Here is a 13,430-nt window from a genome sequence, read left to right on the forward strand (position 1 = left end):
ACAACAAAAAAATTAGCTCAAACCCACAGCTTACCCATTTGTTCCATAAACATATTAAGCTCCAGGTATTGTTGTGGGTGCTTATGATACATCAGTGAGCAAAACAAAGATCTCAGCCCTGTGGAGATTGCATTCCAACTATGAGGAGAGTCAAGGGGAACAGATGATAAATAATAAGCATAATATGTACATAAATTTAATAGTATCCATATTAGTTATCTACTGTTATGCAAAAAACAGCCTCAAACTGGGTGGCTTAAAAAAGCAACCACTCATGCTTCAATGGGTCAGCTAGGCTCAGCTGGGCACTTCTTCTTCTTCACACACCAACATTGGTACCATGAGTGTCTGGGAGCTCCTGGAACCTGATGTCCAAGGTGGGCCACTCTCGTGGCTGCAGGTGGATGTAAGCTGGAAGTCAGGAGCTCAGCTGGGGCTGTCGAGTAGAGGCATATATGGGGCTTTTGCGTGAGACTGGAGCTTCCCAGGGAAAGGAGGCTGAGTTCCAGTGGAGATCATCTCTCAGCAAGTTTTCCATGAGGAAGGAAGCCAAAGCTGCCAGTCCTCTTCAAGGCTTAGCCTGAAAGTTGCATAGCATCACTTCTGCCATACTTTACTGGTCAAAGAACTCACAGGCCTAAACCAGATTCAAGATGTAGAGAAATGGGCTGCCTCTGGATAGGACACATGACACCTATGGGATAAGTTGGTGGTGCTATGGAGAAAAGTGAAAAGAAAGCATAGTCAGAGGACTCAAGATGCAGAGGTGATTTTAAATAAGGTAGAGTAGGTCCCATTGAGAGGCAATGTTTGAGTAAAGACAGGAGGCAGGAATCTAGGAAGGGCAGGGCCCTTGTTATATTCTGGCGGTAGAGATGAAAGGATTTATCGATTATTGGCTGGGGACGGGGGTGGTGAGAGGGAAAACCTCCAGAAGGATGCAGCTGCCATCAACAAGAAGCAGATGGCAGAAGACAGAGGAGGTGGGTTGGTGTGGCAAGGAGACCCAGTGTTTAGCCTTGGTCATGTAGATAGGCACCAAAAGGAGATGACCAGAGTCATCTGCTGGCCTGAAGTGGAGCCAGGATGCAGCTGTAGAGCAGCAGTCTTTAAGCCATGAAGCTGGTGAACTCACCATGGGAGTTCGGGTCCCACCCCCACCCCCTGTAAGGAGGGCAAACCAGAAGTTCAGGGGAGCTTGCTCTCTGAAAACCGGGCTCCAAGGCCCCTCCCAGTCTATGACCCCCACCAGGCCACTGGTCATCAGTGGCCTTGCATCCACAGGTTGCTCCAGCCAAGCCTTCCAGCTGCCCGGGGGGTGGATAGAGATGTCACTGTTCATCTCACGGATCCTCCTGCCTTTCCCGTCTCCACCTCACAAAATATGGGAGGATGCTGAGGGCAACCACTTGTTTCTTGTGGAATCCTGGAAGCTTTTGAGCTCCAAGGGGAAGGGTGGCCTCCAGGGGGGAGGGACCCTTCTGTGACCCCAGTCCAGAGTCCCCGTGGGTTTTCTCCTCAGTTCCCTGAGAAACAGATACTCTTCCCAGGCAAGCGCTAAGGTTTGATTTTTTTCTAGTTTACTCTGATAAAAACAGATCCTTCAAGCACTTGGTTTCACCAAGAGACCTCACCAATGGCCTCAGCCCTGCTGCTTGTGAAACACCCAGCCAAGCCGTCTTCTCTTTTCTCATTTTTGTTTTTTGTTATGATATCCACTCTATTATACATTTAAAAAATTTTTATTTTATACTGGAATATAGTTGATTTACAATGTTGTGTTAGTTTCAGGTGTAGAGCAAAGTGATTCAGTTATGCACATACATGTATTTATCTATTCTTTTTCAGATTCTTTTCCCATATAGGTTATTACAGAGTACTGAATAGAGTTCCCTGTGCTGTACAGTAGGTTCTTGTTGATTATCTCTCTTTTTCTGACCCTGGCTGTCACCACAACTCATCCAGGAGGTTTGTCATGATCCCTAAGTCTCTCCCCTGAGAGGAGTTAATACACCAAAATATGTAGAATCATCATTTTAGGTTGGGATAATATATATATCAATTATGCATATTCTTAGTTACTTTCCTATGCTTTCCTGGTTTTCCATGAATTTGTGGCATTTTTACATTTGAAGAAAGAAAACATATATTTCTGCATCACCCAAGTGGCATAAATAGCCCCTTGTCAAAAGCCCCAAGAACAAGAAAACCTGGGTCACAAACAACATACGAGAATTTGTGGGAGAATCTGAGCTTTGAGTAGGTAGAAATATTATAAAATGCTGCTTTTTTGCTATTAAAACTTCCTTCTTGACTTAAATAGCAGGATGAGTAGCACCCAAATGAAGTTTTTCTTCACCAGAAGTTTCTCCCAGAATAGAAACTGCCCACAGTATTTTTCTTGGGAATAGATGTGTATGGCAATGTTCACCGTTGACATTTTTAAGCTAACACACTCTGTTATGCAAAGTTAAATAGAAAAAGCAAGGTTCTATTTGCCACTTTCGTTGTTACCCAAACTCTGCCAACTGGGGTAAACATACATTCACTAGTCAAATGCATTCAACACTTGTATTCTTAGTGTGTACATTCCTGAAATGCCAGCAGCTCACACGCTGGCCTGGTTGGCTTAGCATTTTGGTCTCAAAGCTGAGGCAAGTGGCCCAAATCCTTTTCTTATCCTTCTCTGTGGCACTTGAGGCCCACAGCAAAAGGAAAATTCTGGTAGTATTCTTTAGGTGAGGGTAAGGTTTCAAATGTACCAATCTCCCCAGAGGGCCACCGTTCCACAGATGAAAAACAGCCAAACAAAAATTAAGCAGCTGGCCCCCCTGTAAATCCAGGTTCTGGGGTTTGGGTCTTAAAACAGAGCACCTGTTGCAAGTAAGCAGGTGTTATGGGATGGCAGCTGTGAGATGCTGTTATGTAGCCGGCTTGTATCAACAAACACAGGGGGTCTTGTCAGTCTGACATGTGAAGATAGGGTGATAAATGAATTATGTTACAGCTCCTGCCACCCCAGCAGAGAGAAACAGGAAGAATTTAACAGGGTCACTGCAAGCAGTAAGGAAAAACATTCATTTGCCTGGGTCGGCCAGACTCTTGGTTGTCTTTCTGCTGGGTTTCTATGGTAACGATGTTCATCGTAAGTGCAGAATGGTAACTAGTTCAATCTCTGGACCGCATGCCCATCAGAGGTTGAGAGTCCACCCTTCCCACTTTCCTTTGGCGTCAGTAATCACAAGGAAAGGAATGTGCCCTGGAATGAAATAGCTAAGTATTTAGGCACTTGGCCTTTGTAGTCCCTCCCAAAGAGAAGCACGCAAAGTGAGGGGTTCTGGGGGGCGGGATAGGGGAGGCGAGGAGGTTGATATTGGACCCAAACCAATGGTAATAACCCAGATGTTCAGCTTGTCTCGGGATACAGAGTAATTATTTTTATCCTTTCCACCATTGTTGGAATTTTGGTTAGATTAATTTCCTAATAAAAAGTTTTACTAAAGAATTTCTTTTGTAACAGAATCTTGGAACCACCTCTGTGCATGTTCCAAACAAACACAGGGCAGTTTTGCAAAGACAGACCATGAATCTCTGTGAAGGATACGAGTGTGTATTATCAGTGTCTCATCTGTTGCTTGAATGCAGACACAGAAAACCCTGCATAGTTGCCCTGGGGTCAGAAGGAACCACTAGGCACCACCCTGCAGAAAATGATCCTGACTGCAGCCCCCCAGGTTCACAGCTAATGCAAACACCTGATGACACCCTGATATCCAGATGGCAGGGCTTCACTCTGCTGCCTGGGACTCTCCAGACAGGGCCCATTCCTTTGGCTTCTACATTGTCAGAAACGTGTCACCTGGAGCAAGTGACAGGGCAGCCTCGTCGTTCTTACACAGGCCTATCCTCATTATTGTTACTATTATTTCATTAATATTAACACTAAAAGGGTTCTGACTTTTTATAATAATTAAATTGTTCCTTCTTCCCTGTGTATCTTTAGCTCCATATAGGAAAATGAAATATTTTATCATGTTTTTAAGCCTCTATTTGAGTTTACATTGGTAAAGTCAAACTCAAGCAAAACTCAGAAGATCACACCGTCAGAATGTCCAGGGGGAAATGTGTTCTGCACTGCATTGCAGGGGTAGAATAACCTGGGCATTGCACCCAACCTTCTACATAACCCGTGGTTGGCCCAGGGCCTCTGGTGATAACAGGGACCTGTTGCAAGCAGGAGGATTATAAGATGAAGGGTGTATTTGCTGCAATGTTTGATCTTAGAAGGTCAGGCTGTGCGTATGAGGAGGCAGAGGTCAAGCTAATATTTCTGGTGCTTTTCTTGCCAGTTCTGAGCAAGCATGTTCTAAGAAGCCGGTTTGTTATTTTGGCCAGTGACTGTTTATCATGATGCATTTGGGGGTCAGGTTTTTGGTTGCAGGGAGTCCTGACAGTCCCTGATATTTACATAAATAAGCCTTCAAATATTGACTAAAGGTGTAATGTGGGCAAGTGAATTTCAACCCACTGGGGTTGAAAGACAAAAAATAGTAATTATGAGGACACAAAGTTGAGGAGAATGCAGTTCATACTCTGTGACAATTCTTTGAATCCACACGTAAGAATTTGCCGTCTGGATTTTTCTTCCACACCAAATACTTAAAGTTCCAAAAGCCAGATAAAATGCTTAGAGATGACCTATAAATTCTAAAAACAAAATATCTGGCCAAATCGATGGTGAAATAGAAAATTATTCACCTGCAGAATTGCAGATGAAATAAACTAGCCAAAAAAATAATTCAAAGAAAATTACTTGTAAATATTGTGGCCTATTAGAACACCAAAATGTTATTCACCTCACCTTCAAAAAATGTTGAAACAACACTATCTTACTCTTTACAGGAACCCTGAAAAGCTGGCAATACAGATACAATCCCTTTTACAGGAACAGTCAGGAAAAGGGAAACTGCCTTATTTAAGTTTACACGTGGCTTAAAATAGATCCATAATCCCTGGCGCTGTCCAGTCGGCCGGCACAGCTCTGCCACGGCCTTTCTGCTGAGAGACCAGTATTGGGATGCCATCGATGGGCCATGCACCAGGCAGGACCTCCTGAGGGCACCCTGCCCACCCAAGTTGGTGTTGCCAAAGTTTTTCCCTTGGGGATCTAACAGGATCCCTTGATCTGATTCTTATTTGATTTTCCAGTGGCTCATAGCCCCTTCTCAATCATTTTTGGTTTCTGGGCAGGACAGCAGGAATGTTTTCCCAGCCCCCAAACACAGCTGTCCCAGCCAGGCCTAGAAAGCGAAAGCTTGCTCCTGAGAACTACTGCTTGCCTTACAGGAAGGAGCCGGAGGTTTCCCTGAGCCCAGACCCCTTTACTGGAAAGCAGCTGCAGACGCCAGTGTGTCTCCGGTGCACTCCTCCTCGGGTCCTTCCCCTGGGTAGGACCAGAAACACAGGCAGCCCACGGGGAGCTGCTTCTCCCGCCCCCAGCCTGCTCCCGTGCACATTCTAGAAGAAGGCCCGCTTTCAGGCAGGGCAGTCTATTCTCAGATTTGCTAGGTCAGAAACCCAGCCAGACCCATGCTTGGTAATTCTGCAGGGAGGGAGGCGTAAGCTGATTCTGCTTCTGAGATGCCCGCTCTGGCTCTGCCCCAGCAGCGACAGGGTGCCTTTTGAAAGGGGAGAACTGGGACCAGTGCTATTAGGCAGCAACCCATCAGGCATCCCAGGGCCCCTCATTCAAAGAAGGCACCTAGGCACAGCCTGGCAAGGCTCCAAATCCCCTGGACAAACTGGTTACCCCAGCAGGTCCCTGCAGCAAAACCTTCTGCCAACTCAGATTAAATAGAGACAGTGTAGTTATATAATGTGTGTGCGTGTATGTCTGTGTATATACATACATACATACATACATATATGCATACATACCTATATACACGTATATAAGTATATATAATAGACACATATAAATATAACCATATATTTATACATATGAATGTATGTACAATTAACAATTTAACTATTGTTAACTATACCACAAGTACAGAAAGCTGCATAAAGCAAACATGAAGGCTAATGAAGTATTTTTATTTTTTTTAATCTCCTGGGGTTTTTTGTTTTGAATTTTAGAATTTTATTTTTTTTTTATACAGCAGGTTCTTATTAGTTATCTATTTTATACATATTAGTGTATATATGTCAATCCCAATCTCCCAATTCATCCCCCCAACCCCGCCACTTTCCCCCCCTTGGTGTCCATACATCTGTGTCTCAATTTCTGCCCTGTAAACTGATTCATCTGTACCATTTTTCTAGGTTCCACATATATGCGTTAATATACAATATTTGTTTTTCTCTTTCTGACTTACTTCACTCTGCATGACAGTCTCTAGATCCATCCACGTCTACAAATGACCCAATTTCATTCCTTTTTATGGCTGAGTAATAGTCCATTGTATATATATGTACCACATCTTCTTTATCCATTCAATTGTCGATGGGCATTTAGGTTGCTTCCATGACCTAGCTATTGTAAATAGTGCTGCAATGAACATTGGGGTGCATGTGTCTTTTTGAATTATGGTTTTCTCTGGGTATATGCCCAGTAGTGGGATTGCTGGGTCATATGGTAATTCTATATTTCGTTTTTTAAGAAACCTCTATACTGTTCTCCATAGTGGCTGTATCAATTTACATTCCCACCAAGAGTGCAAGAGGGTTCCCTTTTCTCCCCACCCTCTCCAGCATTTGTTGTTTGCAGATTTTCTGATGATGCCCATTCTAACTGGTGTGAGGTGATACCTAATTGTAGTTTTGAATTGCATTTCTCTAATAATTAGTGATGTTGAGCAGCTTTTCATGTGCTTCTTGCCCATCTGTATGTCTTCTTTGGAGAAATGTCTATTTAGGTCTTCTGCCCATTTTTGGATTGGATTCTTTGCTTTTTTAACATTGAGCTGCATGAGCTGTTTATATATTTTGGAGATTAATCCTTTGTCCACTGATTCGTTTGCAAATATTTTCTCCCATTATGAAGGTTGTCTTTTCGTCTGGTTTATGGTTTCCTTTGCTGTGCAAAAGCTTTTAAGTTTCATTAGGTCCCATTTGTTTACTTTTGTTTTTATTTCCATTATTCTAAGAGGTGGATCAAAAATGATCTTGCTGTGCTTTATGTCACAGAGTGTTCTTCCTATGTTTTCCTCTAAGAGTTTTATAGTGTCCAGTCTTACATTTAGGTCTCTAATGCATTTTGAGTTTATTTTTGTGTATGGTGTTAGGGAGTGTTCTAATTTCATTCTTTTACATGTTGCTGTCCAGTCTTCCCAACACCACTTACTGAAGAGGCTGTCTTTTCTCCATTGTATATCCTTGCCTCCTTTGTCATAGATTAGTTGACCATAGGTGCATGGGTTTATCTCTGTGTTTCCTATCCTGTTCCATTCATCTATATTTCTGTCTTTGTTCCAGTACCATATTGTGTTGATTACTGTAGCTTTGTAGTATAGTCTGAAGTCAGAGAGTCTGATTCCTCCAGCTCCGTTTTTTTCCCTCAAGACTGCTTTGGCTATTCGGGGTCTTTTGTGTCTCCATACAAATTAAAAAAAAAATTTGTTCTAGTTCTATAAAAAATGCCATTGGTAATTTGATAGGGACTGCACTGAATCTGTAGATTGCTTTGGGTAATATAGTCATTTTTGCAATATTGATTCTTCCAATCCAAGAACATAGTATATCTCTCCATCTGTTTGTATGATCTTTAATTTCTTTCAACAGTGTCTTATAGTTTTCTGCATACAGGTCTTTTGTCTCCCTAGGTAGGTTTATTCCTAGGTATTTTATTCTTTTTGTTGCAATGGTAAATGGGAGTGTTTCTTTAATTTCTCTTTCAGATTTTTCATCATTATTATATATACTAATCTCTTGCATATAGGAATGCAAGAGATTTCTGTGCATTAATTTTGTATCCTGAAACTTTACCAAATTCATTGATTAGCTCTAGTAGTTTGCTGGTGGCATCTTTAGGATTCTCTATGTATAGTATCATGTCATCTACAAACAGTGACAGTTTAACTTCTTCTTTTCCAATTTGTATTTCTTTTTTTTCTTTTTCTTCTCTGATTGCTGTGGCTAGGACTTCCAAAACTATGTTGAATAATAGTGGCGAGAGTGGACATCTTTGTCTTGTTTCTGATCTTAGAGGAAATGCTTTCAATTTTTAAGCATTGAGAATGATGTTTGCTGTGGGTTTGTCATATATGGCCTTTATTATGTTGAGGTAGGTTCCCTCTATGCCCACTTTCTGGAGAGTTTTTATCATAAATGGGTGTTGAATTTTGTCAAAAGCTTTTTCTGCATCTATTGAGATGATCATATGGTTTCTGTTCTTCAGATTGTTACTATGGTGTATCACGTTGATTGATTTGTGAGTATTGAAGAATCCTTGTATCCCTGGGATAAATCCCACTTGATCATGGTGTATGATCCTTTTAGTGTGTTGTTGGATTCTGTTTGCTAGTATTTTGTTGAGAATTTTTGCATCTATATTCAACAGTGATTTTGTTCTGTAATTTTCTTTTTTTGTAGTATCTTTGTCTGGTTTTGGTATCAGGGTGATGGTGGCCTCATAGAATGAGTTTGGGTGTATTTCTTCCTCTGCAATTTTTTGGAAGAGTTTCAGAAGGATGGGTGTTAGCTCTTCTCTAAATGTTTGATAGAATTCAACTGTGAAGCCATCTGGTCCTGGACTTTTGTTTGTTGGAAGATTTTTAATCACAGTTTCAATTGCATTACTTGTGATTGGACTGTTCATATGTTCTATTTCTTCCTGGTTCAGTCTTGGACGGTTATATCGTTCTAAGAATTTGTCCATTTCTTCCAGGTTCTCCATTTTATTGGCATAGAATTGCTGGTAGTAGTCTCTTAGGATGCTTTGTATTTCTGCGGTGTCTGTTGTAATTTCTCCGTTTTCATTTCTCATTTTATTGATTTGAGTCCTGTCCTTCTTTTTCCTGATGAGTCTGGCTAAAGGTTTATCAATTTTGTTTATCTTCTCAAAGAACCAGCTTTTAGTTTTATTGATCTTTGCTCTTGTTTTCTTTATTTCTATTTCATTTATTTCTGTTCTGATCTTTATGATTTCTTTCCTTCCCCTAATTTTGGGTTGTGTTTTTTCTTCTTTCTCTAGTTCCTTTAGGTGTAAGGTTAGATTCTTTGCTTGAGATTTTTCTTGTTTCTTGAAGCAGGCTTGTATAGCTATAAACTTCCCTCTTAGAACTGCTTTTGCTGCATCCCATAGGTTTTGGACCATTGTGTTTTTGTTGTAATTTGTCTCTAAGTATTTTTTGATTACCTCTTTGATTTCTTCAGTGATCTCTTGTTTATTTAGTAACGTGTTATTTAGCCTCCATGTGTTTGTGTTTTTTACGTTTTTTTTCCTGTAATTGATTTCTAATCTCATAGTGTTGTGGTCAGAAAAGATGCTTGATATGATTTCAATTTTCTTAAATTTACTGAGGCTTGATTTGTGACCCAAGATGTGATCTATCCTGGAGAAAGCTCCGTTTACACTTGAGAAGAAAGTGTAATCTGCTGTTTTTGGATGGAATGTCCTATATATATCAATGAAATCTATCTGGTCTATTGTGTCATTTAAAGCTTGTGTTTCCTTATTTATTTTCATTTTGGATGATCTGTCCATTGGTGTAAGTGAGGTGTTAATGTCCCCCACTATTATTGTGTTACTGTCAATTTCCTCTTTTATAGCTGTTAGCAGTTGCCTTATGTATTGTGGTGTGCCTATGTTGGGTGCATGTATATTTATTATTGTTATATATTCTTCTTGGATTGGTCCCTTGATCATTATGTAGTGTCCTTCCTTGTGTCTTGTAACATTCTTTATTTTAAAGTCTATTTTATCTGATATGAGTATTGCTACTCCAGCTTTCTTTTGACTTCCATTTGCATGCAATATCTTTTTCCATTCCCTCACTTTCAGGCTGTATGTGTCCCTAGGTCTGAAGTGGGTCTCTTGTAGACAGAGTATATATCGGTCTTGTTTTTGTATCCATTCAGCAAGCCTGTGTCTTTTGGTTGGAGCGTTTAATCCATTCACATTTAAGGAAATTATCGATATGTATGTTCTTATTACCAAGCGATTTTCTTAATTGTTATGGGTTTGTTTTTGTAGGTCCTTTTCTTCTCTTGTGTTTCCCACTTAGAGAAGTTCCTTTAGCATTTGTTGTAGAGCTGGTTTGGTGGTGCTGAATTCTCTTAGCTTTTGCTTGTCTGTAAAGTTTTGATTTCTCCATCAAATCAGAATGAGATCCTTGCCCAGTAGAGTAATCTTGGTTGTAGGTTCTTGTCTTTCATCAGTGTAAATATATCATGCCACTCCCTTTTGGGTTGTAGAGTTTCTGCTGAGAAATCAGCTGTTAACCTTATGCCAGTTCCCTTGTATGTTATTTATCGTTTTTCCCTTGTTGCTTTCAATAATTTTTCTTTTTCTTTAATTTTTGTCAGTTTCATTACTATGTGTCTCGGTTTGTTTCTCCTTGTGTTTATCCCTCCTGGGACTCTACGTGCTTCCTGGACTTGGGTGGCTATTTCCTTTCCCTTGTTAGGGAAGTTTTCGACCATAATTTCTTCAAATATTTTCTCAGGTCCTTTCTCGCTCTCTTCTCCCTCTGGGACCCCTATAATGAGAATGTTGTTGTGTTTAATGTTGTCCCAGAGGTCTCTTAGTCTGTCTTCATTTCTTTTCATTCTTTTTTCTTTATTCTGTTCCGTGGCAGTGAATTCCACCATTCTGTCTTCCAGGTCACTTTTCCATTCTTCTGCCTCAGTTATTCTGCTATTGATTCCTTCTAGTGTAGTTTTCATTTCAGTTATTGTATTGCTCACCTCTGTTTGTTTGTTCTTAAATTCTTCTAGGTGTTTTTTCTATAATTCTTTTAGGTGTTTGTTAAACATTTCTTGCATCTTCTCAATCTTTGCCTCCCTTCTTTTTCCGAGGTCCTGGATCATCTTCCCTATCATCATTCTGAATTCTTTTTCTGGAAGGTTTCCTATCTCCACTTCATTTAGTTGTTTTTCTGGGGTTTTATCTTGTTCCTTCATCTGGTACATAGCCGTCTGCCTTTTCATCTTGTCTATCTTTCTGGGAATGTGATTTTTGTTCCACAGGCTGCAGGATTGTAGTTCTTCTTGCTTCTGTTCTCTGCCCTCTGGTGGATGAGGCTATCTAAGAGGCTTGTGCAAGTTTCCTGATGGGAGGGACTGGTGGTGGGTAGAGCTGGGTGTTGTTCTGCTGGGCAGAGCTCAGTAAAACTCTAGTCTGCTTGTCTGCTGATGGGTGGGGCTGGGTTCCCTCCCTGTTGGTTGTTTGGCCTGAGATGACCCAACACTGGAGGCTACCCAGCTCTTTGGTGGGACTAATGGCAGACTCTGGGAGGGCTCACGCCAAGGAGTACTTCCCAGAACTTCTGCTGCCAGTGTCCTTGTCCTCATGTTGAGACACAGCCACACCCCGCCTCTGCAGGAGACCCTCCAACACTAGCATGTAGGTCTGGTGCAGTCTCCTATGGGGTCACTGCTCCTTCCCCTGGGTCCTGATGAGCACACTACTTTGTACGTGTCCTCCAAGATTGGAGTCTCTGTTTGTCGCAGTCCTGTCAGAGTCCTGCAATCAAATCCCGCTAGCCTCCAAAGTCTGATTCTCCAGGAATTCCTCCTCCCATTGCTGGACCCCCAGGTTGCGAAGCCTGACGTGGGCTCAAAACCTTCACTCCAGTGGGTGGACTTCTGTGGTATAAGTGTTCTCCAGTTTGTGAGTCTCCCACCCAGCAGTTATAGGATTTGCTTTTATTGTGATTGTGCCCCTCCTACCATCTCATTGTGGCTTCTCCTTTGTCTTTGGATGTGGGGTATCTTTTTTGATGAGTTCCAATGTCTTCCTGTTGATGATCGTTCAGCAGTTAGTTGTGATTCTGTTGCTCTCGCAAGAGGGGGTGAGAGCATGTCCTTCTACTCTGACATCTTGAACCAATCTCCCTAATGAAGTATTGTAAGACAAACACGCTATAACCACCACCCATGACCTGTGATAAACCCTTCCCAGATAATCCATGGGCCTACCCCCCAAATCACATCCCCTTCCCTTTTACAGAACCCATGAGGCTGAGTTTTATGGTCATCACTTCTCTATTTTTCTTTGTAGTATTTTCACCCAGGTACATTTCTACACCATGAAATTTAGTTGCCAGCTTCCACACCAGATATAGGTATACATATACATGTATGTGTCTGTGTGTGAGTACACATACAGATGTCTGCACATGTTTAGAAAATAATTAAGGTTTCCCCTCTCACCATCATGTCAGTGTACTGCACCTTTTAATGCCATTAATGGGATAAACAATAAACAAGTATTAGATGTTAATACCACAGTTTTAAAAAATGAAACTGCACATGAGACCTCAAGTATAAGCCCCAGAGACCAATTCCTCCAATAAGTACTAATCCACACCCAAAGCCACTAGGATCCTCATGTATGCCCCCCAACACTCTTGCAAATTTCACCTAGGGGGACCCCAGTGAAATAGTCTTCATCTCCACAAAGCCTCTCATTTTCCTTAGGACAGAGGCCAGTGTCAGGGTGGAGGGGAGCTCACCATACTACACAGCATGGCCAGCCAGGGAGACCCTGTGGCAGCTTGGGCTGGCTTGTGTCCATTTGTTGGCGCTGATTGCCAAATATTCATGAATTTGGGGACTAGTTGTTAGGCATGGCTATTATTAAATATTTAAATGTATATAATGATCATTAAATAAATGATATTAAAATCCAAGGTAATAAATACTGATAGCTCATCCCCTCTATTTCACCATGCTGTATCATCTGTGATCTTCAGGTTATTTGCATCTGTGGCATCTGTCTGGTGGAAAGACTTTATAATGGTGACCCTTGCATATCTTGTTCCAACTCTGTGTTTGGTGACATCATGCTGGTAGCTGGAACTCTGGCATGATGGAGGAAACTGGTAAATGCTACAAACTAGGAACCCATCTCACACACACACACACACACACACTCACAGAGTCCCAGTTTGTCCTCCCAAGTCCCAAAATATTAAGAACTGGAAACCAAGCATCTTCCAAGGTAGCCTTCCCAATGTGAGACCTTGAGTGGCTTCCCATGTTAGTGCCTCACCCACCACTCCAGAGAGAAAGTACAGGCAGGCCCAGAGCCTGAGGCAGGACTAGTGGAGGCCAAGATGTGACCAGACCTAAGCAAGGGCTGGTGGGGGGCTGAGGTCCCCTCTGAGAGGGCCAGCTGCTCACCCTCAGGGTCTCTCAGGCAGGCAGCAGGGGCTCAAAGTCCTCTCGGACACTCCCTGCCCTTTGCAACATCTGTCTCCCCTGGA

Source organism: Balaenoptera physalus (assembly GCF_965194825.1).
Source record: "Balaenoptera physalus genome assembly, chromosome: 7".
NCBI classification, from domain to species: Eukaryota; Metazoa; Chordata; class Mammalia; order Artiodactyla; family Balaenopteridae; genus Balaenoptera; species Balaenoptera physalus.